The sequence below is a fragment of the Symsagittifera roscoffensis genome, chromosome 3 (assembly GCF_963678635.1).
Source record: "Symsagittifera roscoffensis chromosome 3, txSymRosc1.1, whole genome shotgun sequence".
NCBI classification, from domain to species: Eukaryota; Metazoa; Xenacoelomorpha; order Acoela; family Convolutidae; genus Symsagittifera; species Symsagittifera roscoffensis.
Window position 1 is genome coordinate 6,770,108 of NC_087064.1, and position 23,083 is coordinate 6,793,190.

Consider the following 23,083-nt stretch of genomic DNA (forward strand, 5'->3'; position numbering starts at 1 on the left):
CTTTTCACACATTTCACAATTCGCGCAGCAATCAGTGTTCAGTTGAAGCCATTGGGGTGAAAGTGATCACAATTTAGTTGTCAAGAACCTTCATTTGATATTGACTGCCTAAATTTTTATTTTTCTATTTTTCAGAAACCCACGTTTCAAGTCGAATGGATTATGAGTTTTGTCGTGTACTTCTGAAAAATTTGGCAATCAAATTATGCTAGCTGATATCTTTTCATAATTTCAACTTTTTATGCTATTCGAATTTTACGCTAGTCAATTGGTCACTGCGGCATATCTATGGAACTCGCTGCTGACTGAATTAGCCAATTATCTTTACTATAATCTTTAAAATTATAATTAAACTTTCTAGAGTGTCATTTAAATAAATCAATCAGACACAAGCTATGTGAAGTAATTTTTACAAAATCAAAAAGGTGAAACTTGGGCCTTGAAACTTTTTTTTTCACTTTTCACTACTAGCAAATTGGAGTGACTAAATCGAATATTTTATGAAAAAAATAATCAAACCAATTGATAAAAGCTCTTTTTTCCATTTTCAAAAACGACGCTTTTTCTGTTTTTTTTTCCAGACAAATTTGGTTTTTAAATAGATTTTTGACATCTTTTTGTACAATATGAAAATATACCAGAGAAATAAAGAAACACAAAAAAAAACAATTTTCAAACTCAAAATAAATTCCAATGAAACCATTGGATCATAAAATCGTTTTATTAATTGTGTCAAAACAAAATGTTAAAAGCGAAAATGGAGTTGAAAGCGGAGTTAAAAAAATTGAAGGAAACGGAGTTAAACCTTAAAGGAGTTTTTATCCGGCAGTTGTCACATGGTTGATTAGTGTTTGCGTGATATAGTCCCCAGCTTAACTGAGAGGAAATTTTTGAGTCCAGGTTTTTGTTTGATCTGTAGTTTAAGTGGAGTTTAAAAAAATGTTAAAAGCAAAAACATCTTATAGCGAAAAAATTTCATAGTTAAAGATAGCAATTTCTGGTCCCGAGGAGTGTTCCTTGCAAAAGTTATTGGGAAAAAAATTGGGCCGAAATTTAGACGAAATAAATCATCCAAAAAGCAAAATAACAGAAATATATAACAGTTACTTCGAATCGAAATTTAATCTCAACGAAATTTAATCTCAACCTGGAGACTGTTATGTCTCTGTCAAAACTGTAGAAACTAACACAAACTCAAATGATCTCTAATATCCTTTGGGCGTAATAATTCTGTATTATTGTGATTACTATTACTATAATAATAGTAATTATTATTATGATTATGATTATCATTCGGCTCTTTTTCCTCCCCCCACCTCACATAAGCATCAATGTTCTGGCGTAACGAGGGGTTTTACAAGGTTAGATCTGAAGAGACAAAATGTTTGTTACAGCCTAATAAGTCTGCATGCCAAATTTTGTATCAGTCGGTATAATGAACACTGATAAATTACTAGTTAAATTTCGCTGATGGGTGAAAAAGGAAGAAGAGCCAAGTATTCATGATAACGTCACCAAAAATCCAACAGGAGATAAGTGTAAAGACGTTGTAAAATTCAATTACCACCATCGAATGTGACTTCAACAAATTTACCGGAGAGCGTTGCCACGAAAATTTTCCATACGAGAAAGTGCCTGAATCTGTTTTTGAAAAAACTGTACAATATCTAAAAATCAGTGATTTTCAAACCTTTTAAACGCACGGCAAACAGAGAAACAAAAGATGGCCAAATCAATAATTATACCTACTAATACCTACTCAATAAAGGGTGGACCGAACTACAGAAATTTGTTTTTTTTTTTTAATTTTGCCAGCCAAACAGCATCTAATTAATGCGCATAATGAAGAGTTAGTATTTTTAAAAAATTCAAATTTGAATCATAAAAGAAAGCAAATAGGAACAACAACAACATCAATTGAACATCGCTCTTTCATTTCTGATAAATCGCTGACAACAAATTGAACTTTTCAGCGCGATGTCACCGATGAGACTTTGCGGATTTATCGCTGAAAAATTTACCAATGAGACAACACCAAATCAGCTATTACTTTCGATGTAAGTTCAACCATGATGATTATTTATGGTACTCTACTCTGAAAGCTTAACAAAATTAAAATGATCAAAATTAGAAGAAGCACTCCTGCCGTACAACTTTTTGTTCCATCAGAAAAGTAGTTCATTTTTGAGGCATTTTGTAAAAAACTAAAGCCTTCTACTCAAAATTTTCTTTTATCTATCACGTTTTTATTCATCCTTGTCCATTTGCGAGGGTGTCAACTTACACCAATGAAAACGTCCTGTTAGTTTTGGTTACAATAATGAACTGTAGTCAACTAAAAACAACCAACTTGGCATCACAACAAAATCTAGACCTTAGATCTCTGGCCGTCACTTGATCGAAGGCCGAACTTATTAAACAATTACAGGGTTAGAAAAGGTCAAGTTTGAAAAAGTTGATGCTTGCAAATTTATTCAGTTCACCAATTTATTGAATCATCCTAAAACAATTGGAACAACAGTTGACGACCGGTCACAGAAAATGAATACGAAGATATCATTTTTGATGAAAACTAGTTGCACTTATTTAACCTTACTCGCAAGTACTTATAATATGCTGGCATGTTCTCTACCGTTGGAGCCATCGCCTCTCAGAAAAGAAAATGAAAATTCTGACGACATCGGAACCAAATTATCCTCAGCTATCGTAAATGGACTTCCGACAATTGAGAGGAGATTTTTCGCCAAAATTACCTTCAAGAACTCAAATTTGCTCTTTTGTGGGGGCGCCATTATTCACAGCTACTGGGTCGTAACAGCAGCTCATTGCGTTTTTACACGGAGAGGTTAGCTTTCTTTTCAGCTCGTTGATTGAAACTCTCCAAGCTAGTTGCAAACTCTGATTCAAAAAATTATGGCGAAATGATTTCAGAGATTTTGGGAAGCCTCCAAAAACATTGCTAGATTTTTTCAAAAAAGGCCCAAATTTGTGATCTCCCCGGAATGATCATTGATTTAAATTGGTTGAGAGCTTAGAAAACATTTTCAAGCGTGAAAGCAAAATCTAATTATAACGATTTGAAATTGATCAAATCTATCAAATAATAAATTTTTGAAAGTACTATTTTTTACATAGAAAAATTATATCAATTAATTCTAAACTTTTTTTTATAATATAAGTGATTTTAGTCCACTTTATCTGTATTAATTCGCTTTCCAATTGATTTTTTTAGAACAATTCTTTCAAATGTTTATTGTTTTAATTGTTAAAAAAACTCAAGAAAAATTTAAAATGGAAATTTTTTTAAAAACTTACGATTGCAACTGTTTTTCAATCATCACATTATCATACACGTTTTCTTGATTTAAGAAAATGTTTTCAAGCCTTACGCAGATCAGGAGATCGTTTCTAGCTGCCCGTATTTAGTGAATGATCTGAAGTTTTTTTGGGTTATTTCAGATCTGGAAAAATATATTTCAGGTCTAATTTCAGATCTGAAATATTGTTTTTCATGGTTATTTCTTGTCTAAAAAAATCACTCATTCTGATAAAATTTTGTGCTATTTATGGTAGTTTCGTACTTACTAGCTCCGGCTAGCTACTAGCAGGTACTAGCAAAGTATTTAACCGGAAATAGCTGAAAATTGTTTCCACAACATGAGATAAACATCGGAAAGGCATAAGCAGCGCATGATATTCAAAAGTTTGGTATGTCTTCTAAAACTTTTTGAAAAGTTTTTAAAACAATCATTTGAGCCAAAAACTTAGTTTGAAAAAATGGTTTGTATAGAAAATCCAAAAAAATCAGATCTTGTATAGAAAATCCACTAGGTGCGCCGATGCAGAGTTTAAAGTAAAAATATTGCTCCGGCAATTTTCATACAAGTCGAGTTTTTTTTGATTTTTTAGCCGATCAAATCATAGTGGTGGCTGGCAGTTTTGCGCATCCAGATGGCAGAAGAAGATCCTATCAAGTGGAGGAAGTTTTTGTTCACGACTAGTAAGGCATATTTTTGTGAAATGTTTTCATTGTTGACTTCGTATATTATGATTTTCTATCGATTCATACTGATATATGGTCAAGATAATACGTTAAGCTGAATTAGAACGTGTTGTCCGTTTTTTTGGTTGGTCCAATTCATTTTCGTTGTAGATAGACACTTGGTAGACCCTATTTTTTTTCGTTTTAACTTACCACGTAGATTTAACTAACCAGTTTTTTCCGAATATAATTTTATCTTCTTTTTGCACTAAAAATGTTTTCCTCATTTTTTACGCTATTTTATCCGGCTGTTGAAAATTGGAATTACTTCAAAGGATTATTAGTTCAATTGTTTCTAGCCCAAAAAGCCACTTTTAGTTGTTTATCAAAAACACTTGACAATAAAGCCAGCTCATTTCAGCGAATCTGCGATTTGAAATTTTTCCGAAACGAGTTTACTGCCACGTTATGACTGAAGATCAAACAAGTCTGCTCGTATCAGGGCAAAGCCCTGAATGTTCCGACAGCCTTTTAAGGTTTATGGAGCAGTAATAACATTACAAAACAAAATATGGCAAATAAGCTTCTTTCAACCAATTTGGAACGATTTCTAAGACAGATTAAATCTCCGCTTACGCGTTATTAGCACGATATGTATCGCGCGTTAATTGTCCCAAATTGGCCAAAATGGCAATCTTTAAACCCCCATAACTTTACAAAAATGCTCACAGGTGAATTATCTTTTCAAATTTATTCTTAGGACAACAATAACTTATGAATGATTTTAAGAAATTCCGTCAAAAATGGCTAGTTAAAAAGTCGAAATTTGTCTGAAGAAAAAAAACGCACCCCGAGCACGAATATTCCGTTACTTTCGTATCAAAAGTCGGAACAACAAGAAACAGGAAACGTTACTTTTAACTCAAATAACCAGAGGACTATTTCACGCAATTTCAAATCAACCATGTGACAACAGCCGGATAAAAACTGGTTTAAGGCTTAAAAAATTTAGAATAATTTTGTATCAATAATTTGAGGGCTAAAATAAGATTTCCTACAATTTAATTCCCTGCAACATGTTTAACACCGTGTCATTGAGTAAATTTCTAAACTGGCCTTAAAGTTTATTTCAAGCTGAAAAAAAACGATATCGAGAGAAAGATGAGTCTGCCAATTTAAGAAACAACAAGACTGCTCGTATACAGGGCAAAGCCCTGAATGTTCCGAATGCCCCATAATCCAAATCGAATAGATTTTGGGAAAAGAAAACATTTAAAAACAATAAATTTTGGACAATGTCAATCAAAGATCATTAGCAATCGATTAGCTAGCCTCAATTAAATTTTAAACCATTTTTTGTGCGGATTAAATTGCCAAGCATAAATAACTTGTGATACGCTTTCAGCTTTATGAATAAACTCTTCAAAGCACGCATAAATTACTCAAGAGCATGGCCAAATGTCCAGTTTTCAAACCACACTCCCATAACTTTGCAAAAAATGATCGGAGGTAAATTACCTTTTTGAATTTGATTTCAGGGAGTCGATATCTTCAATGGGTTATAAAAATGTGAAAAACTATTATTTTGATCGCCCAAAATTGTCTGAATAAAATATCGCACGAAGCATAAAATTCCGTATTACGTTTTTTTTCTTCGAAAGTCGGAACAAAGAAGTGTCGCAGAACAGCAGTGAAAAAGATTGGTGGTTTTGCTGTGGTACATGACGATCATGGAATTTCACAGATAGAGAATCAGCTTTCACATATAAAGATTTCCGAACGCCGTTTTGAAAATGTTTCTGTTTTGAAGCTGTTGCCCTATTGAATATCTGGACACCAAAATTGCGCTGCATTCTACAGAAAATGAGAACTAAACTGCTTGAAAATTTTTGTCAATTTTGCGTGTTAACCAATCGCAATTTGTCTGGAGAAAAAAAACGACCCCAAGCACAAGTATTTTGCCATTTTTTTGAAAAAATTCGGAACATCAACTAAGATTTCCTACGTGATTAAACTATTTGAGATTCCTACCATAGTAAACCATTGACCAACAAAAAGCACATTGGCCAACAAAATATGTGTTTTTCATTAGCCAACAAAGCCCAAATTAGGGAAAAATTTCTCGGCCGCAGTTAATTTCGAGCAAATTTTAACTAGAAAAGCCATATTTCTGCGCGCGTAACCCCCTAAATTTAAATGTAATGTTGAATTTTGAAATTGTCGAATAGTACTAAACTATGTCTGTGGTGACTGTTTTCAGCTCTTGAGAGGGTGGGGGAAGAAATGGATCCCGCCCTTTTCTTAAATCTGAATTGAGATTTGCAAATATGGTAATTGAGAGTAATAGTGTTCTTAATTCAAATCAACCGGGCAATTAACGCAAAATATCGCAAATTCAGAAACGCATACTTTTTGTTGCTGTGTTTTAACTCCTATTATTGATGCACCATTTATAATACAATTTAATAATTTCATCATAAGTCGCATGTTATGCATATGTGTTACTAATGCAAAATAGAACACGGTAGCGGACCGGATTTAGGGTGGATTCGAAACCTTGGCCATAAAGGGTCCCCTCTTTTGAAACTAGTTTAGGGCATCGTTTTTTTGACAAACTGTATTACGCTAGCAATACTATAGACGTCGGACAAAACGCTTGCTAGGAATAAAGGGTCCTTTCTACTTTCTATCTTAGAAAGTAAATCTAAAATTCGCTGAGAAATATTTTATTAAAAAAAGAAGTTAGTATGAATTTACAGCAAGTTGCCTTTTGACTCAATATCTATTTTAACGGTGAGATTAGAGATATTTTTTAGAGATTGGTTGGGGTGGTAGAAGAGAGTGGTGTTGGTGTTAGAAGAGATATTGTTGGAATGAATTCCCGTAGTTTTGAGCTTCTATTTATACTCAGATTGGGAAATCACGCCACTTTTCGTATCAAATGAGAAGTTTCTTTTAACTTCGTATTATTTATTCGTACATTCGTATTTTACGAGAAGAAGGTTTCGTATGCTCGTATTTTACGAGAAGAATCGTTAATATTCGTATTGAATGAGAATAGTCGTTTCAATTCTCAATGCTTAAAACGTTATACGAATTATTCCAATAGCATTTCCCTTCCTTTTGCAAGGGAATAAAAACATATTTCTTTTCGTGGTGGCGGCGGCGTCACATTTTGTGAACGCAATAAAATAATTCATGTTTCTGTTTCTATTTGAAATCAGAACAACTGACTCTAAAATTTTTCTTAAGACGCCTTCGGGGCAGTTTTACGCAAGCTTCAGGAAGAAGAGTGGGCCAAAAAAATGCGTTTTTTAAGTCAAAGTATTTCGAAATCGCTTTTTTGTCCTGTCAATCACATTTATAGTTCATTGATGGAACACTGATTGCACAGCCAGTCTGAAGTGTAAATATAGGATATTTGGGTAAAACTTTTTACTGAATCTTTAATCAGTTATGCGATTATCGCTGAAAGGTACAATTTTTGTTCCTACTTATTGAAAAAAAATTGAAAAAAATATTTTTTTCTTCATTAGATTTTCGATAAATTTGTAGAAATTACGAAATATTTTAATGAAGTAAGTGTTAAGTTTACACTTTCTTAGAGCGTGAGCCCCTAGATGATAAAATCTTATGGGAATCCCCCTGAAACTTATGTTCTTCGGCAAAGAACTATCCGCAAGTGATTGTTACTCAACGCAACAGTATAGTATGACTCAGATATCTGTACTAGGGTCGAAGGTTTCTATAATCATTTATGTTTAAGTCAGGTTTTATTAATTGATCATTAATGTCTTTTGCTTCTATCTTCATAGATGAACAAAAGACAAGGATATCGTTCGAAAGTCACTGTGCTGTAAAAAATTCAGGCATGCCAAAAATGAAAAAATTTAATAGGAAACTTCTAAATTGCGATGAATGCTCAGTTTTTTAAAGTCCATAGCGAGATTAGAAAGTATCTCTTACCTTTCCCCTATGATATCGATTAACTAATTCAACTTATTAACTTATTTTATTATGAAGTAAGTCAACAGTTAAGCATATGACATTTTTGCACCTTCTAACGAATTTCCCTCCTTTTACAAAAGGATGAATCAGTTTAGAGATCCCAAAGACTGACATTCACAATTATTTATAGCTTTGAGATGAGTCACAAGCCGATAAACAACATCGCCCTGCTGAGACTGACTCGCTACATTAGTGGGAACCACAGGTCCCTCCCCCTTTGTGGACACGACGGGGACCTCGAAACTATCATGGCATCCTGCGGTCTAGGAATGGATCAAACTAAATCAGACGCTTCTATTTTATTAACTCGACTTAACCGGGCACTATTCTCATGCCCGAATGACCAAATGCGAGAAAAATTTCATCCAATCAGTGTTTTTTAAACGGTCCAAAACTGACGCATTTTCCAGGTCAATTTTTTTTGTTAGTTGAAAACTGTATTCTGCTATTGACTGACAAAATTTTTGTTCATTCGGTCCTTCACGTATACGGGATTCTCCCCCGGTTTAAAAATGAGAAAAAAAAAACCACATACGAGTTGTTCAGCTCTTTACCAAGCTGTTGTGCCTCTTATTAAGTGTTAAATGGTATAATTAAAAAAGGATAAATTCCCAAATGGCATAAATTTCAATTTTTCATTGAAACTCAAAGGCTCTCTATCAACTAAAATTTCTCCTTTTTATCACGAACGATGACATCAGAGTTTATAAAACAAAAGTGGCGTGAAATCTGTGCTTGGAAAGATGATCTCAAGAAACTATTTAGAAATAGGAAGCTTGTGCTTTTGAGCACAGTTCTTAACTTTTTCAAGATCAAATATCAATCAACAATTGAACTGAAAACTTCACTACTTTTCACAAGCTGTTATTAAACAAGGTTTTCTCGAGAAAAAAAAATTCGATGCAACTTTTATGGAATTTAACTCATTTGAGTAATTTTCATTTTTATGCTAATCTTAAAAAAACTAGCAAAAATAAATTTAACTGTGATCAATCAGTGAACAAATTTAAAAGTCTCAGCATGTAAATTTTCAGACGATTTTTTGTTCACATTTTACGAGGGCTGGAAAATTGAATAGATTCCGAATAGGCAACAATTTTAAAAAATTTAGTGCTGCGCTGCGGATTTTGGAGGCTTGAGTGGTTTTGAGACCAATCTTTGAATATTTGTATATTATTTTAGTATCGCTTTTTTGAGTATTGCGTTTAGATATCGCTTTCAAGGCCCGTAAAAATTTGGTAGAACAAAATTTTACCAAATACAAAAAATTTTGGTATCTCGGAGATTCGGAATCTCCGAGCTGTTAAAAACTCTAGAAAGAACTTGTCTCACCAAATTCTTGCGAGCCTTGAGTTATTGTAAACAATGGCAGCTTAAGAGATAGTTTTAGAAAAATTGAAACAAATAACTTGTTTTTATCTGCTCGCACTCTTGAGATGATAAGCAATTGGTTAAAAAATAGATGCCGTATATTAGTAAACCAACAAGCACATTGATAGCCAAGAGTTGGAATATAGCCCAACTCAAACTTAGGCGCTGAAAATACCCGACACTGGAAGCAGTTTGCAATTAAAACACAGGAAAATTTACTTTGAAAGCCTCACGATTATTTGATCCATGCCTGTAGGGAGCACTTCGGCTAATGTCACTTTGCCTGCCACTCTGCGAGAGGCTTATTTCTACGAGACAATATTCACTTACGAGGATCCGATTCAGGTGAGAGTTTTTTTTAAATGAGAGAAAACAGAGTCAGCAAAAGCAAAGACATTCAATTGCTGTGCAGGCAGTACAGAAAGTTCTGATTACACTGATTTATGATAAACAAATGTTTCAATAAAAAAAAACCGTTTCCTTCCAAAATGTTTGTCATTTTTTGCCTTAATGTTTTGACATTGATTTTTGGAAAAGGCTTGTGAACTCAAAAACGCAGGAACTCATTTTTATGAGTTGATGTCAAATATGTTCCTTAAATCTCGATTCTTGGTAACTTTGTGTCGTATCTTGTCGTTGCATTTCTATTTACACTTGCAAAACTTAGTGAGCGTTAGTTTTATACTACGACTTTTTTTTTCTAAACTAAGTCTCAAATACTGATGCTATTTTTGTAGCAACCTACAGGCTATTTGATAGCATGTGCTTTGACATTCGAATAGTAATAAATTAACACAATTGATACCTTTTATATTCGTCAATTGAAACGAAAAAAACTGTTTGTTCAGACAACATAACAATCATAAAAACTTGATTTCAGTATTCGCAATTTTTTGAAAAGCATAGTGTATACATAATGTGGCTTTATGTTTTCAAATTTCCATTTTTTACAAGCATAATTCGTGTGGATGTCTTCAATTTATTGTATTAGAAATTATCAATTGCAAAATTGAGTTTGTTGTTCCGACTTTCGATACGAAAGTAACGGAATATTTGTGCTCGGGGTGGGTTTTTTTTTTCTTCAGACAAATTTCGACTTTTTAACTAGCCATTTTTGATGGAATTTTTTAAAATCATTTGAAAGGTATTGTTGTCCTGAGCTTAAATTTGAAAAAATATTTCACCTGTGATCATTTTTCGTAAAGTTATGGGGGTTTAAAGATTGGCATTTTGGCCAATTTGGGACAATTAACGCGCGATATATTTCGCGCTATTAACGCGTAAGCGGAGATTTAATCCGCCTTAGATATCGTTCCAAATTGGTTGAAAGAAGCTTATTTGCCATAATTAATTTGTTACACGGATTGAAATCTATCCTTTTGTACTTTATATGGCGTGTGGGTTGATGGTTTTCATTATAAAAAAAATTCAAATTTCAAAAAAAAAATTTCATTTTTTTTCACATTTAACTTTTTAATGTTATTACTGCCACATAAACCATAAAAGGCAGTCGAAATTTTCAGGGCTTCGCCCTGATACGAGCAGTCTTGTTTGTATTTAATGCCATTTTTGCTGCTTTACATTTTATTATTTTATGTGGCTGCTTTAGTTGTGACTATTGTTTGCCGTTTATTAAACTTTTGTGGCCGAGAGAGCAGAGCGTGAGACTCCAGCTCTCAAGGACGCAGGTTTGACGCAAGTTTTTACTAATTCGAGGCTTGTTTCTACCTTTTCTTATTTCACTTTATAAAGATGTTGTTTGTCGTGTTTTCGATGCTGTTTGCGAAGTGCAGCTTCGACGCTGTATTATATGCATATTTAGATACCCTGATGTTGTTGAGTTGACGTGGACTGTGCATCGAACAATTCACTGCAAAGCCTCCCTTAAATTACAATTGCAAAAATAGGAAAATTAAAAACTATGAGGAGTTGGAGTGGGGTATCCCTTATTCTTATCTTAAACTTTATCGAAGCGACTTTTTTAGCTAGTCGAATTGGTTGTCGTCGGTTGTCTTAAGTGAAGTTGCAGGCTGCCGAGATGAGAATTTTCAGATGTTAAGATAGAAATTATCTGCTGAGGCTCGTCGGCTGTCAAGATTAGTTTTATATGCAGTTCTGAGGCCTTCATTCAAAGTTTCGGCAACGTTTTTACAGGTTAAAACCTGATGATCAATGGCTAAAGGAGGACATTGTTGTAACGGAGTTGAGATCTGCTAAGCAAAGAAGATAAGCTAGTCGTCAACGTCATCCAATTAATTGCAGATTGATGTCACACTTGCATACACAATTTTTAGTGGAGAAGAAGAGAGCATAAGAAAAGTTGTTAAAAGCTCAACGAGAACATGCTCCCTGCTTAAGACAACTGTTGTTGGATATCGTGGTTCTATTGATGCACTTTTTTTAAATATGTGGTTTTGTTATTAGAGTATGTCGGAATTGTCTTTGCTATGGTTGGGTTGTCGTTTAGAAAATCAATGCTGGCAGGTCCTCTCGTATAAATTTGCCAGGCTTCCGCTGTTGAAAAAAATGATCCTTTATGATCGCTGTTTTCTGGTGCAATTTGTTGAACGTAGAAGTGTCGGCACTCAAGGCTGAGGCACACAAGGGTTAGGGAGTTCAATGCGGCCACGTAGTCATAACCCAGGAGGAGTCAGATTTTCTCTAACCCAAAAAGGGTGTCCAGTTGAAATAGGCAACGTTTTCGAGATCCATTTTTGTAGTAGAAGCAGGAGTTGGGATGAGCTTTTGCTAGAGGCATTTCTAAAAACCGACTGAAAGCTGCTGTGCAAATCTCCGTTGATTTAACCTTGTTGACTGGACGGTTGTTTGTTGAAACAATGCGAACAAGATGCTGATGGTAGGATCCTGGAAGGCTGTGGCGTGACATGATTGATGCTACATTTTTTCATTGACAGTTTTAGCCAAACATCTTCGGGTTGAAAGAGGAAATTTGATCCATTTGACCAACGGCTACATATTTTGATCTCTGCGAATTTTTGTTATCATTGACTAGGTTGAGGTAACCTGGGCCTTGTTTTGACTGAATAAATTGGGCGAGCTCGAGTATCTCTGCTACAAAATTTGCAAAAAATCTAATGCAAAACCATATTGCAATCGGCTTAGAGAAAGTTGTGGTTTAGAAAAATGCGTTATTGTTGATATATTAAAATAGCAAAACAAGCATTAAACAGATTTGCTTGAATTTCCATTTTTGTGGTGACGTGTTTTGTTGTAGGGTGCATAGCCTTGCCTAAAACAAACGCACATTTGATCTTTGCGTCGGAACCGTTTCCAACGAATAAAACACATATTTTTCGAAAAGTCAAACCAATTGACGGAGAAATTTTTTATTTTTTATTTACAGAAGTTTTTGGAAAATTTTCTAAGCCGTGCGAGAAAACAAGATGTGAACTTGCATCTCTCAAATACCAAAATGAAATTTTTCAGTATTTACTGGTTTTTTTTTCCAGATCAAAATATACGAATTTTGTTCCTTTGATGTAAGGGGCACACTGTCTGCCAGGTTTCAATTTTTTTTCGGTTTCAACTCATGAGCCAGATAAAAAAAGTATTTCTAACGATTCTTTTACACACAAGTAATGAAACAGTTTTCTGATCACAAGGGTCCGCAAAAATTAATTGTGACTCAAAAAATCATTTTCTTGATTTCGATTTCCTGCAAAAATTGTTCATTGAACAAGAACATCTAACGAGTCTGATTGGTTGAAAACTTTCCATCATTCAGTCTTGCCATCATGAGAGTAATTACTCTATTCCAGTTTACTCTGAGCCAGCTTAACCTATATGCTCCAAACAATTTTTAACGAATGCCCGTCATATTTCAAATCAAACCCTAAAAATTTTTTTGCCCTGCTACCTGACAAAGTTTACCCAAAGTTAAGGGCACAATATTGGTGAAGTAAAAGTAAGTATGGAGTAAAGTTTGATTGCCGGATAAAGTGAAACAGAGTAGGTAGTAGTTAAGGGTCAAAGGGCATAGATAAAAATTGAATAGGGTAAATTGAAAATGAGGTAAAATATTTTGTCATCAATCAATTGCTCATTGAATTGTTGAGTCATAATATCACCCCATCCTTCCATCCTAGAAAATGTATAAAATTTGTTTGTTTTTTGCATGCAAGCTAAGATATCACTTTAAAAAGACCGGAATAGGTTGTGAAAAATATCAAATTGAAGTCATTTTATTCATCATTTTTTGGTACAATATAGGATTCTGAGAAAAGTATTTGGCGACGAGAGCCTATATTAGTGAAAAAAGAAAGACAATCAAAAATCACAAAATTAAAAAAACGTCCAAAACTGAAAAAATTTCACCTCCTTTTATTGTATCCTGATCCGAACACGCTGCTAAAACCTTTATTATAAATGATGATTGATTCTTTTCAACTTACCCCATTTTTAGGTTCCTCTTTTCATAGTTGTTTCACGTAGTTAATTGTTCCGACTTTGGAATAAAACGGAATATTTATGCTCGGTGTGGTTTTAATTTATTCAGTCAATTTTTGCCGGTCGAAACAAGTTTTCAACATACTTTTTAAAATCTCATTGAAGATTTTGACTCCCTGAAGTCAAATTTAAAATATACTTTACCTCCAATCATTTTTCGTTAAGTTCTGGGAGTTTGAAAATTGCCAAACTGACCATGTTCTGGACTAAATTATCCGCGCTTTGAAGAGTTTATTCATAAGGCTGAGAGCCAAACGCGAATTATTTATGCATGGCAAATTATCCCGCATAACAAAATCGTTCCAGTTTGAATTGAGGCTAGCAAATTGAATTGAGGTTACCTAATTTCACACTTGGATATTGTCCAAAATTTATAAGTTTTCAATATTTTTCCCCAAAAACTATACGATATGAATGAAGGGACAGTCGGAACATTCAGGGCTTTGCCCTGATTTACGATCAGTCTTTTTGGCTTAATGCGTGATGTTACGATGTAAAATATGAAAAACAAAAATGATTACAATAGTTAGTTTGTTCGCTATGCCATGTTTCCTTGCATCATTGTTCCGACTTTTGTAACGAAAGTAACGGAATGTTTGTGCTCGGGGTGGGTTTTTTTCAGACAAGTTTTGATTTTTTAACCAGCCATTTTGACGGAATTTGAAAAAATCTTTTCCTGTGATCATTTTTCGTAAAGTTAAAGATTGTCATTTTGGCCAATTTGGGAAAATTAACGCGCGATAACGCAGAAGCGGAGACTTAATCCGTCTTAGAAGTCGTTCCAACTTGGTTGAAATTACAAAAAAAATTAACTTTTTTTGTTACACTTAAGTTTTGCATGTTATTACTGCTCCATCGACTGTAAGAGGCAGTCGGAACGTTCAGGGCTTCACCCTGATACGAGCAGTCTTGTTCAAAATTGAATTTCTAATGTGAGAGCGAAAGTGGAAAAATTTCTGATTATCTTTCATCGTGAAACTTCAGTTTTCATCGTCAAAAAGACTATTATAAAACGGCCGAAAAAGCTGTCAAAATTTTAGTTTCAATCTTATTGTTCTAGTTTGAGTACTGTCGCGAAGACCTAGTCTGCACCGACAGCTTCCCAATGGGTGCTAACTTATGCTTCATGGATGAGGGATCGCCACTCTTTGAACTAGAGTGTCTAGCAACCAGAAGGCCCACTTGTCTTTACGGAATCGCCAACTTTTACTTAGAAGACAGAACAAACTCCACGGATCATTCGGATGTGAATGGAAAATGCCAGGGAGGAAGTTATTTCACCAGAATTTCACTTTTTGTGGATTGGATTAGAGCCACCTTAGGTTCGACGTGAAACTTCATTATGCAGAGTCATCTCCGCCTGATATTAAATAATTCTTTTTGCATTAATTTAAATTTTTATTACTCCTAGAGTTCTCGAGCAGCGCTTTTTTCACAATGAGGGAGGCCGACCTTTTTTTGGCGAGCCAAATTGATTTTCGGAGCTTTCATATTTTCCTAAAACAGTACTAAGATCCTAATTTGAAAATGCTTCTGCGCCGCAGGCAAATTTACAATAAAGGCTAAAAACGACGTTTTTAGGCATTTTAGAAGGTTTTGGTCTAAAAATTGTTTTTTTTGGCATGCGCTCCCCTTTTAAACTTAGTCTATAATAGTGCCTAAAGCACTTTTAAAACAAATTTAGGGTCGGTCAGCTAACAATGGATGTCAGTACCAGAAGCGAATCTGTATTTTGGAGACTGTCTCGTCTATCCAATTTTTGCAATTATGGTAAGTTCCCCGCCATCTACATCCGCCCTAGCATCTAAAAGAAACAATTTCCCGATATATTTTTTTGATTTGAAACTTTGCAAAAAAGTTTGGCTAAACACACCTAGAGTTCAGTTGGAATCAAGAATAGGGCATGTTAGCAAAACACTGAGAGGCAGTAGATGATTACAGAAAAGGGTGGATCTGGGATCTCAAAATAATTTCTCAAAACAGTTGACAAATTATACCTTATTTCAAGACAAAAAACTTTCTGCGCCGCCATTTTTATGTCTTGGGTGCTCCTCCGATTTTTTTTTTGGCGACCAAAATTTGTAGGCGATCAAAATTAAATGTGGAAAAAATTACCATAGTGGGAACTCTTTGGGCGGTGCGGGGGAGGGTCAAATCCTTGAGATGGGGAGGGGCGTGTATCCATATTTTCTACCAGTAATTTAGGTTATTGAGTTAGGACCGATGGGTATAACTCATAGAGTAATTTCGGATAGGGTACACCGTCTGCTCGTCACGCTATCTTATTTTCGGCCGGATAGATTCGTGCAACTTCTTAGTCTAATACCGATCCTAATCTTACTCTTATACTATCTAGTCTCAGGTTGTTTAACTAGTCTCTGCTAGGCTCAATAGATCTAGGGTATACTGGTTTATTGCGGCTGCTGAAGTACTCGGGAGAGTTCAACTAATTTCTAAGTTAAATTCAAATCTCTCTGGTGCTGAAAATACAAGTAATTTCAGCACTTACAAATAAGTGGATTGTTAGTTAGATGGATCATGATTGGTTAATATTAAATACTTTACATTGGTAAAATATCTAATTTATCCAATCATAAAATGTAGTTTAGATCAGGTTCCACCCATCCGGGTTTTACAGAGTTTTTTAGAATAGTCTTTCTGCAATTCAAAGGATGGATGATGGACGTTGGTATTTGGCGAACATCTTATTTCTTCTGGGTTTTCTTATTAGAGAAGTCCCAGATTCAATCGTTGTGTCTTCTCAAGACAACGACTGGGTTTTCGCAACAAACTCAAATCTGATTTCAGAATGGTTGGCTATGTCAGGTTTTTCTGTTTCATTGGTGAGAACTTCTTTGTGTTTGACCTTGTCTGGGAATGGCGTGGAGATTGTGCGTGGAGGGGATGCCTGGTTACTCGGATCTGTACGTATACTTGAACATCGAGGTGGTCATTGGTCTAGTTCAATGAAGTCCTTTTCTGCGAAGTCAAGTCGTACTCTAAATCCTTTGAGTTGTGATTGTGGGCGGCATATTGATTGTAGTTGGCCATTCTTTCTCGAGTGTAGTAGGGTCGTTTTGTCTTTGGATGTTCGTCCTTGGTGTTGTATTCTGATCTATGTATTGCATAATGTAATTTACATTTTATAAAACTTTTATTAGTTTAATGTTTTTTAATTATGATTTTAGTTAGTTGTTTTCACAAAAGCTTTTTGTTTTAGTTCAGTTATTTTGAACAGTTACTCACCCTTGAGTAGCTCTTATTAAAAATAGGAGTATGGTCACAAAGCGTGGTTGTAGCGCGGTGGGTTAGGCCGGCTATAGAGCATGCTCAGGACGTCCTTCCTGGTGGGTTAGGCCAGGAGTGGGAGTATGATTGCATGCGGTTTTTGTGAGAGGTCCTGTTATGTGACAACGTTTTATGTTGGGTTTGTTGTGGTTTTTCTTATGTTTTGTTGGTTGTGTCCTTTTTTCAAAAATCAAATTGTTTGTGGTATGGGTTTGTCTTTTGACTTTTTTGTGTTTTATTATTTCTTTCTTAGACTTTATAATAGTCTTCAAAAGAATAAATTATCCAGTTTTAAACTGGGTTAATCCGGTTTGGGTACCGTTGGTTTCCTTTTCTTAGTCATGCTGTTATGCTATATGTTGTGGTGTTTAGTAAGCTGCATTGGTTAGTTTTGTTTAGTATATAATTCCTTTCCAACCGGGTTAAAGGAAAGTTTGAAACGTGTTATTTTGTGTTAGAGTTATCGAGTGTGAAAGCTTGAAACTGAAATTCATTATTTTAAACAATTCTTCGTGGGCGAGCTGTGCGAGTTTGGATAGAATTCTTGTGCGAGTGAATGAAAATATCAAAAGGTTAGTACTGCATTTGCTTCTTATTAATTTACTACATAGAATTTTTAATTTTACTGCTAGTTGTTGGGGAAAATTAAGTTACAAATTTTCATCATTATTAGATTTACTGCTTGTGGGGGAAAAATTTATAAATTAATTTACTGCATTGGTATTATATTTATTTAATTGTTGGTGCAAAAATTTAATAGGGTTTTAAACAGTTTGAAGAAGTTTTCAATTTTTATTTTCTTTTGTGAATTGTTCAGATGATCGAGGATGAAGGCTAAAATTCTAAAGAAAACATGGATAAAGAATGGTGAGTTTCTAATATTTAAATTAGTTAGTAATATTTATAATTCATACTTTCCTGTTAGTCGTCGGGGAAGAAACCGTGGGGGAAGATGTCGTGGATGAGATCTGAAGTTGTTAGTAATTTGGCTAAAATGCGGATGATATTTTTAGTTTGAAGCAGTGGCCAAAGCAATTGAAGTGCCTTAATGGTGGTTAGTTCTTCAGTGCGAACTGCAAATTCATAAGGTGTGTTTTGGATTAGATTATATAATTTGTGGTTGAATTTAGTGTTATGGATGAATTCTAAAATGGGGATTTCTATAGGTTGTACAAACTCGTGTGGGATGAGGAAGGGTCGGGATTCTTCTGCGTTGAAGGTCTTGGTGATGGGACAAAAGATATACATTTGGGTTATGGGATCATAATTTCGAAGAATACCATGAAGGTTAGTATCTTTAATGCAATATGTGAAGTTAAGAAAGAATGGTGAGGTGTATTTGGAATTGATGAATTGAAAACGATGGTGTGGTTGTCTGGAGGGAGTGTGTAGGTCAAAGTGATTTTGGATGAAACGATAATAAGTATATGTGTGTGTTTGTTTAGTGCGCAACATAATATCGTGTGAGCAGTGCAAATCTCTTTCATGTGGTGCAAGGAAATGAAAGGTTAGTGAAAATATTTGGAAGCGTTCTTTAAAACTTTCGTAGGCTTGCGTGTCTGTTAGTGCTTCTGAAATGATGTGGTCAAACTTGCGATCGAAGATATTTAGTGTAAATACATATGGTGTTTTAATGAAAAATTTCTCGGTGATTTGTGGGTTAGCGAAGCGATCGTCGTCTAAGAATTGATCTTGGTTAGTTCTGATGATGTTATGATCGTAATATTCTAGTGTATATTCATTAGCTCGGGGTGCAGTGTGTGTTTTTAGTGATTTTTTTTATCCAATGTAAGTAAATTGTCTAGGTGTTAGTGTTGTAGTGAGTCGATATAGCATGTCCTTATTTCGTTCTATATCGATATGAGTGTTAGATAAAGGTAAGCAAAGGGGATTTGTAAAATGATAATATGAGGTCCAAGGAAGGGTAGGCATTAAAACGTATTCGTCTACAAAGTTACGTGTCTCGTTAGTGTCATGAGGGGTGTTTAAGGTGTATTGTGGAAATGAGGGTAAGGTGATAGCTAAAAATTCTTTTGTGTTAGTGTGTTGTGGATGGTTGATATATTCACGGGCTGTTCCTGGTTTCGCTGGGAAAGGATGGTTGGGGAACTTCCTTTTAAAAGTGCGGTAAGCTCTATTAGTGCTGAGTGAAGATTCAGTAGTTGTGGATGATGGTGCTAATGATTCAGTATAAATTGAAGAGGCTGTAGGGGTAGGAGGGTTGGATGAATCTATTGTGGATGAGATTTGGTTTATGGTTGGGGTGTCAAGGTGATAGGGTTGTTGTTGTAGGGTAATGAAATTATCTAGTTCTGGGGAGATTCGGGGGGTGTCTGGAGAATGAGATGATTGGTCTGAGTGAAGTGAGGAGTAGGTTGGAGTGACTTGGGAAGCATAAGAGGGTGTAGAATTGGTTGGGTCAGGGTTATTTGGTAGTATGGGTTGAAAAGGGGGTTGGGAAAAATTTAAGGAATTGGTGTGAAAATTATTTGATGGAGATGGTTCAGAGTCGGCAAATTCATCGGGGGTTTCAATATTCGGGTTATTGAGTTGTGAGATGGAGTATAAAACTGAGATGTGTGAATTAGTATCGGAATTCATGCCGGATGTTACATTACTGGATGGGAAATCGGGTGGCGGGAAAGCAAAAAGTGGTATTATTGGGATTGGAGTGGTGAGGTTGGTTGGGTGGGAATTTGATCGGTGTAGGGATCCAAGTTGTCGGCTCATCGTGGGCTAAAAAAATTATTATTTTGAGACTGAAAAGCGGTGGTATGGGCTTGTTCTATAATTTGTTCATAAGTATTTTCATCTTGTGAGTGGTGTGGCATTATATGTTGGATGGGGCTTTGTGATATGGTTGGTCTAAAATTATTATGTGTTATGGCTAAATTTCGAAAATTACGTGGGACTAGGGATAATGGATGGTTATGTGGTAGGGGTGGTAACTGTGGTGCTGTTGATGTTGTGTCTGCATTGTTATGTTCTTCGTCGTATGTGTTCTGTCTTGTTGCTATTTTTGTGTTATATTCTTTTATTTGTGCGTCTAAAAGAATTTTGTTTATAGATGTAGAAAATATTCCAAAAAATCCTGCAAATAGTATGCGTGCTACACTTGCTTGTCTATTGACTTGTGTGTGTAAAGCACATGTGTTATAGATTCCTTTTAAGAGTGAAAAAAGAAATCCAATAAAGTTAAACATTGCGTATAAAATAGTCAGTTTTTCTAAGATGTAGTAGGGCCATCCTGGAAAATCAAGAATTTCATTCTTAAGTGTAACAAAGCTAAAAATATTGATAGGTGATATATCTTGGGGACGGTATTTTTCACCGTTTAGATATATATAATCTTTAATGTCCTTAAAATATCCGCTATAGTCTTGCGTATAGATGTCTGCAAATCCTGCGGTTTCGGCAAGTTTGCGTAAGTTTTGGTCAATTGATTGTCTTTGTATTGTGTCCATTTGTGTTAATAATTCCTGGAATTGTTGTGTTCTAATGTGATGTTGAATATCTGATTTTGAGTATATTCCTATTGATTGTAAGTCTATATTTGGGTTTCGAGCGATAGCGCGAATGCTTTCTGGTGAAATTTTTTTGAGTGATTGCATTAATGTGGGATATGGGGTGAGAAGGTAATATTTATCTTCATCAGGGTTTAGCTGTACTACGTTGTGGCTATTTTCTGATCCACATGGAACTGCGGTATCCCAGAAATAGGTTCTTCGTGAAAGTGTGTCAACGAAATGTACTTTATTCTTATAAAAGATAGGGATTCTTTTATAGCATCGTTTATCTTCAAAAACGTATAGTGGTGATACTTTTTTAGTACAAGTATAAAACCATAAGATGTTTCCTTCATAGTCTAAAAAATTTGATCTATTTCCTGACAGTAAATATCCTGCATAGGGTATTTTTAATACTGCTAGTGCGAGTGATTGTAATATTTGTGTTCTTTCTAATTCGCATAGTTGGTGTAGTGTTTCTAATTCGGAGAGTGACATTTCTTGAAAAATTCGGCTAATCGTGTAGTCTAGTTTCATATCCAAGTGAATATCATAGTGGATATTACCAAAATATGTACTATTCATTAGTGATAGTTCTTGTAAACGTGTGCTGTGATCGTCTTGGGGCTTTAAATGTCCACCAGGTTGACCTGTATTCTTTTGAAAATTAACTGGTATATATGATGTTCCTTCGTTTAGGGGATGACTTGTGGCGTATGGGTCGGCTTTTATTTTTCCAGTGGTCATGTCGAATCCATTTTCGTATTCAACTAATATTTCAGAGTATTGTGTTTTGTGAAGTGGGTTTCTGTATTTACATGCAAGTTCTGTTTCTTGATATATTTGAAAACGTGTTAATTTATTTTCTATATTATGAATGTTTCGAAAATTAGAACTTATTTTTCGTAATGGATTTACTTGTTCATATGGTATTGATTGTATAAAATATTTTTCGTGAAATTTTTTCATACGAGCGTGTATTTTTGCTACTTGAAATGTTGTACATGTGTCTTCGGGGAACCAAACAATTGTTGCTTGTGTTCTGGTTGTAGGGTCGCAATAACCTTGGTCGTTTTTACAAGGTAATCTAATTCCTTGATAAATCATTGTGTTGTCTGATAAATCTCGTGTGAGTTGTATTTTTTCGAGTTGTATTTTCCAATCGAAAAACATTATTTCTTGGTATCCTTTATTTTTTGTGTCTGCTTTGCAGTTTGATGGGTCATTTATACCAATGTGTGGTATCCAGTGTTTATCGTGCATGTCATAGGTTAATCGTCCGTGTGCGCCGTTGTATGGGTATTTTTCATCTAATTTTATATGTCCTTGATATCTTTCAAGTTCTGCTTGATGTACAGAATCTGAAAAAACTTGGAAATATACTAAATTTCTATCTGTGTTTTTATTTTTTGTGATGTTTAGTCGGAGTAACTCGTTTTTACAATCTTCGGGATTGAGATGTAAAAGTCGTTCTATATTACTCTGGTAGAATGATTCATGGTCAAGTCGGTTTTTATTTCCGTTTGAGACTTGTGAACAATGTACTTTCTTTTCAGAAAATGTTGCTGTGAATTTATATCCTATAACTGTAGTTGCTCGGGCTTTTGAATAAAGTGTTGCTATTACATTTGTAGTTTCTATGGCTTGGGGTTCTGTTTCGCACTGTGATACTTGATTTATTGCATACTTGTGTAGTGTTTTTTGTTCGTTTTCTTCACAATCGTAATGTGTTACTAATAAATCTTGGGGTCCTGTGCGGGGAGAAGGGTTTATGTTTTGATTTGAGATTACTAGAAAAAGGAGTTGGAGAAAAATTAATAATTTTAGAATATACATGTGTAGGATAATCCTGAGTATGGGTTATAAAATGTGATGTAACCAATTGTCTTTTTGGTATATCTGTCGTATTTATATATTACTTCAGTGGTTATAAATGGTGGTGGTAGTGATTGGGCTGTTATGTTTGGTGGGTTTAATGGGTTAGGGATGTTGAGTAATGTTGTTTAATTTAACTGTGATTTCAAACTTTAATTGTAAACTGTTTTGTTGGAGTATTTGGATATTGTGATCACGGATATCGTCGTGAATGTCTTGTCGGTATTGCAATCTATTAAGTGCCCAGTTGTGAAGGCGATTACTTTCTAGATGTTGTCCAAATAATGGTGGAGGGGCTGTAAATGTATTCCAATCTAGTCTTAAAGGGATATTTGTTGATGATTGTTCTCGATATCTGGCGTCGAGATTATTTGGAAAATTTAAGTTAAAAGGTGGTGGTGAAATCTGGCTTATTGATGGTGTTGATGGTAGTGATAATGTTTCTGGTAGTGATGAGGATGTTGTTGTATCCGTAGAAATATCTATTGGATCATTGACTAAATTTAGTTCACCTTGTGTAAATGAATGTGTTGTCCAATATGGTAGTCGTGATGCCTGGTTTGGGGGGTTAAAGGGATTTTCACGT

At 34.8% G+C, this 23,083-nt stretch overlaps 1 protein-coding gene across 2 annotated transcripts in view; it reads left to right on the top strand.

Annotated features, from left to right (window-relative positions):
• LOC134842433 (very-long-chain (3R)-3-hydroxyacyl-CoA dehydratase hpo-8-like) overlaps window positions 1-23,083 on the top strand; it is a 491,300-nt gene that overhangs the window by 310,885 nt on the left and 157,332 nt on the right. The window lies entirely within an intron of this gene.